Source organism: Spea bombifrons, chromosome 5 (assembly GCF_027358695.1).
Source record: "Spea bombifrons isolate aSpeBom1 chromosome 5, aSpeBom1.2.pri, whole genome shotgun sequence".
Taxonomy (NCBI): Eukaryota; Metazoa; Chordata; class Amphibia; order Anura; family Pelobatidae; genus Spea; species Spea bombifrons.
Window position 1 is genome coordinate 52,026,913 of NC_071091.1, and position 6,330 is coordinate 52,033,242.

Sequence of the window (6,330 nt, forward strand, 5' to 3'; positions counted from 1 at the left end):
TGTTAGAACTTTAGCTTTAGAAGATTGAAGACTGAGGGGTAACGTGAACATTTTACTTAACTGATAGGGTAGATAAATTGCACAGCCAACATAGTAAAATAATTATAGAAAGCTGGGGTGTAAAGCTATCCCAGAGAACTAATAAGCAAAAATAGATTTAAAAAGGACAGACTAGATAGACAATGCCGCAACAAAATACACTATGTATAATTATTAGAGGTTGCAGCTTCTGACCTCCACTTAGAATTATGGACACTTTGGACATCCTTTTATTAGTACTGAACATAATATCACACACAAGTTCCCAGAGATTATTAGTCATTTGTTTTTGTTTATAGAGGACGCACTTTCCGGTTTACAACTGGGAAATGTATTTTTATGTAATCTACAAGAGATAATTCATTCGCCCCAACAGAACTGGTTTGTTTAGAAATGCCTTGTATTTGCTATGGTGGCTCTCTGAAGGAAGCCTTACCCACTTGTTATTATTATCTTTTATTTATATAGCGCCAACAATTTATGCAGCACTTAATACAATACATATATTCATGAGGTATGACAAGACGAGAATTGACAGACTATGACAAACCGATACATTCGGTGGAGAGAGCCCCGCTCGCAAGCTTACTATCTTGAGGGAATGGGTGACAAACATAAGGCATAGAGAAAGGTGTGAGAGGTAGTGTGGTGGTTTCATCAATGACACAGAAGTTCTAGCAGCTAAGATGGTATGCTCCTCTGAAGAAGCGAGAATAAATAAACAAATATTTAATGAAATAATAATAATAATAGGTTTCATTTAGTTTATCGGTATTGTCAGTTTCAAAATGAAAATATATTTACCTAAAATATGTGTCTCATGGGTTATTTCCATACCTAGCTACTTCTCTTGGTCAGTACTGGGAAAGTCTGGGGTCGCGGGAGCGTTGTTGCAGCACTCCCCAATTAACAATAGCATCAGCGGGACTACCCACCGATGTCCGTGAGACCTCCTACCTGCATCCCACAAAGGGGAAGCCCCAGGTAGCCGGAGCCAGAAGGTTCCCAGGTATGGTTATTTCATATGATTGTACATTTTCGCAATTTGTAATACAGCCTGTTTTTCAGTGAGAAAGTAGTGATGTATTTAAATGGGGTTGACCCCCAGAACCTACAATGTCAAGAAGTGTATTATATACCTACCACAGTAGACCTAGTTGGCCTAGGACAGAAAACACCACTGTTGACAACGTTATAACACTCTCATAATCTGACAATTTATTATCTCCCCATTTTCACTATGAGGCAGGAGGGTTGATGGGTCTGCTCTTTTCTAATATCTAAATATCTCTGATGCCTGCTACCTTGTTTGTTTTGCCAGTAGCTGCACACACCTCTCTGATTCACAAAGTGAGCACAGTGGGACTAAAGCACTAAAAAAAAAAACCTATCAAGCAATATTATTTAATCTGACCCAGAGGCACAAAGTAAGGTGTAAAGGCTGTGCTGTACTGACCTAAAAATATCAACATACAGGCACATGCATAAAGTAGATATTTAGCAAACAGACTGAATACACATAAATAATTACACATTATCCATTATAAAGCGAAACGAAACAGGCAAGAGTATACCAGTTGTTTTTGCTCTGTTTTGTAAAGGCACACTGGTGCCTAAAATTAAAGGTATATAGCCTATACTGTTTATTCTTCATGTGCATTTGTGTTTTTTGCACCCATTGACTTGCTGTAGTGTATAACAAATGCAGTCACAAAAAGTAGACTGGGAATACAAGCAGTTTGCCATTCTGACGTATTGGAGAAGACTTGCAGCTGCACTGCATCATTATGTTTATGCTACAATATGGTTTGTGTTTACAAAAAATACAAGAATCCCATCCAAACTGAGTATATTACATCACATCCAGTACATGGACATGTGTTAAATACGTTAAATGAGACATTTACCAGAAACCTCTCCTGATGTTTGGTATAATTAGAGCCACGCAGAGAATTATTTGTGCATACTAGTTAAATATTTAGGTAAGCTTAAGTAAATTGTAGCTGATACAAAAAGCTATGGGTAATAATTATACAATATCATCTAATGAAATATTTCAGGATTTTTCCATCCAACCAATAAAAATAAAATGAATCTTAACCCATTTTCATTCCCATCAACAAGGAACACGTTAGTTCTGTTGGTAGGTTGTGGTAAGTAGACTTAACACCTCTTACTATACTGACACAGAGATGATTTACGTACTTTAACATATTCCCTTTGTCTCAGATTTGGTTTGATCTTGACGATTCTGCTCCATTATACAATCACCCCCATTGTGCTTGATATTGTGCTGATTCTGGTAACCATTAAACTAAATGAACTCAATGCAATCCTAGGGATTTTAGATTTAGCATATGGCAGTGACAAGATTACCGCCCCAACCATATAACTAAATTACTGATCAACCACCTGACTAAGTCCCTTTTACGCATACTTACACTTAACTTATTCAGTAGACGTTTGTTTTCAGTAAAATATGAATGAAATGAAAAGATGAATGGAATCTGCACTAGATGATCTGTACAAGAAGAAAGGTTCCCCAATAGCCAATGAGTTATAAGTAGTGTTTCTATGATGTCCAGTATGAATCTAAACTAACTGACTAGTCTGATAAGTTTTTGTTTATGCAACAGAGATTTACCCAATTAAACTAGCAAAGAAGTCCCAGCGCTCCAATCTGTCAAGCGCATCCTGTCACGGGCTTTAAATTATGTGTCAGTTCCCTGGATTTCAAGGACAAACACTTCACGGGTATTTTAGAAGATTAATATTTATTCTTTTTGTTAATGATCATTAGTATGTAGGAGGTATTTTAGGCCTTAATAGTGCAAATGCATGTTTCGAAGTTGTGAAGGGGTGGAGGTGATATATCATGGTCCATTAATGTCAAACTGGTTGCTCCAGCCATAATTTTCCTCTAGATGGATGGGATATGTAGCCAGTGTTAGCACTAATGGAAATCAATGGATCCCTCTTATAGACAAGTTAAAAATTGAGACTGTCAGGGTTGATGTTTAATGCATTACAATATGTGACAATAAACAACTGTGATAGATTTTCACAGTTATATATGTTTGCACCCTTGTATATATATAGTATATAAATTGATTTAATTGAAATGGGCCATCTTATTCAATGTTTTTGTATGAAATATATGGTTCATCGTCTGTATGAACACAAATTATGTATATTGAATTTATAGACACAGAGGCTCATATTATACATAACGCTTTAATTCCCTCAGCAGCAAGAAGGAATTATTTTGTAAACCAATCACACTGCCCAGTAAACTCTTCTCCCAATATCCATAACACTGACTGTAACAATACACTCCTCCTCTTTCTTGCTGCTTTCCTCAGTTAAGTACCGCATCATTTTTGTCTTACTATCCCATTGTATTTACTTGGTCTATTGATTTATTATTATTCTATTTACATGACCTTTACTGTTTTTAACTGTCAGACTATATTACGGTATTTCTTTTCATTTTCGTTGTGACTCACCCTTTTTGGTCTATCCTTGCCTCCTGGGGTTGGTTGTATCCCCTTCTAGGCATCCATTCTTATGTTTATTGTTCCTTTTTGGATCTTTTCTAATCATATTTAAGCCCCCTGTTCACTTGCTGCCCTTTTGTGCTGGGTTTTTTGGCCACTACGCATGCACAGTATCACTGAATAGCATGCCTTTTGCCTGAGGGCCATCTCTACCAGCTTGGCCTCGATCTTGAAGAGGATGGCTTTAAGTTTCTCCGTAGCCAGGGCCGTGTTGGCGTTGCCTATTAGGCAGATAGCCCTTTGGATCTAGCCCCGAACGGACATAAGGTCCACTGGGGTGTCGCAGTTGATGGAGTCCTTAGGCTTCACAATAGACTCGGTCCAGGGTTCTTTACACCTTCCTGCAACCAAAGTGAAGACGATAAAGAAAGAAGTCAGACAGGTGTTGAATCGACCACAGATTACTGTCCACCATCTCACTCGGGTGATAGGCTTACTGTCTGTTTCTATCCGATTTTCTCCAGTCCACATCATTATCAGGTGCTTCATCGGTTAAAGACACGCTATCTACATCAGGATCTTAAGATCATGTTGTTCCGATAGATTGTGAGGCATCAGAGGAACTCAACTGGTGACTCTGGTGACTATCACATCAATGGGTGGAATGGCAGTGCACTCTTTGGCACTGCTCCAGACTTGGTCGTAGATTTGGATGACAGCCTGTTCGGTTGGGGAGCACAATGCAGGAACCTCTCCACCGGAGGGAGATGGTCAATACAGGAACAAAGATTACACATAAACTGCGTGGAGCTACTGGCAGGTGCTTTTGTTATTCACAGTCTCGCTCAGAATTCATCCAAATGTTCTGTCATTTTGCACATGGACACCATCTCTGCAGTGAGGTATATAAATCACACGCCTGAATACCCAGCTTCCCCGTTTTCTTCAGCTGAAGACCAGACCTGGACCTGATAGCGTGGCCCCCTTCCAGACACGTTTCCGCCATTTTTGCCTCATCCCTCGCACGCTACTCCATTAGTGTCGGGTTCAGTTGGAATTGGTGCTTCTCACCTCATGGTGGGACACACAATCCTGGTTCCCTACGCTATTTTTTTACCCACTGGGATTAAAATGAATGTGATATACATTATTTAATTACCATACTGATTGTGTGTATCTGTTATCAGTTTGTTGGAAAACTGTGTGTCTATACCTGTATGAGGCTAGGTTTCCACTTGGGTTTTTGTCCTGCGTTTTTTTCTTGATGAAAAACGCCAGGAAAAACGTCAAGAAAACTGCCACTGCATTTACCTGCGTTTTGGCGTTTTTTCTGGAGTTTTTTCTGGCGTTTTAGCCTTTCTGTGGAAATTGCTTTTTTTGACCTTAGGCAGTTTTTCCAGCCTTTACAAGTTAGAAGTTTCACCCAGCTAAAAGGGATTAGGATAAATGGCAAGTATCTGCCCTCTCCTGATGTCATTTACTTGGTAGACCCTTTTGTCTCTTTTCTGTGGTTTGTAAGGCATGCTTTATTCCGAATGTCTGCTCCTCTGGGAAGATTGGCCCCAAAGATGGTGCAAATTGTTTGCTGTTGCTTTTGGCACGCAGGATCCAGTTGATGCGTCGGGTATGTTTGTTTGTAATGGCATGTTTGTTCCAAATGGTGTAAAATTCAATATGAACCAGTCCAGGACTTTGTTTTGTGTGAAACTGTTTGTTTTCAGCCTATTTCTCGTAGGACACACAGATACTGGGTCCATCCTCTGCATTGTAACTGTGGGCAAAAAAAAAACAAGTGGAAACCTAGCCTTACCATATTTACCGTATTTTGTTTCCTCTCAGTATGAAGACATGTTTCCTGATCTTTGTTTGCAATGTTCTCACATCATCATGTGGATATCTGAATACAAGTTTTGTTTTTCCCGCTGTTCGTGAGGGATTCCATTCTGGAATTTTACCTTGTTGATATCTGGCCTTACACTTGCTGGACTTTTATACATTGTTCTTACCAAGAAAGAGGAGGAGTGTATTGTATCAGTCAGTGTTATTGATATTGGGAGGAGTGTTTACTGAGGAGTGTGTTGTGATTTTACGTCATGTTATTAGCAATCTAGTAATTTAGTTATATTAATAATAAATTTGCGTCCAGGTGAATATAAAGGTTAGATTACATTTATGCTGTTATGGATGTCCCATTTTAATTACTTCATATTCAGGTGTTTTTTTTATTGACTTGGACCCTTACTCATTTCCAGATCCCTCAGTATTCTGAAAACAATCAGACCTTTGTCCCTGATGCCCAGTTACAGGGTCTCTAAGTGGTGTCTCCTGTCCTGTAATGAGTGTATTGTATTAGCTAGAAGGCTGTAGTAGTTTTGATGATCTAGAAATCTGGGGTTATAAATGCAATGAAGGTTGCTCAGCAACTGGAGTTCAAGATAAGTTTACCCAGTTAAATCTTTGTCCGATACATTTTGCACGTCAGAGCGGTACATGGTTAACATAAAATCAACCTGATCTGACAAGCTTTTTTTTGGAGATACTGTGCATCATCACAGAACAAATTTGAACAGGAGAGAGGGCTACATACATAAATATACTTGGAAAAAGATACGGCATTGTACTTCACAAGCGAAGGCGGACATTTCATTGCCAAATGCATACCATATACACAACTAGTGCAGCTTAAAGATAACTTCAAATTCATTGTTTTAAACGTAATTAAATAGCATTGATTGGAATTATTTTAGTCTTTTAACATTCTGGATTTCAAAGAAACCACGCAAAATTCTTATTA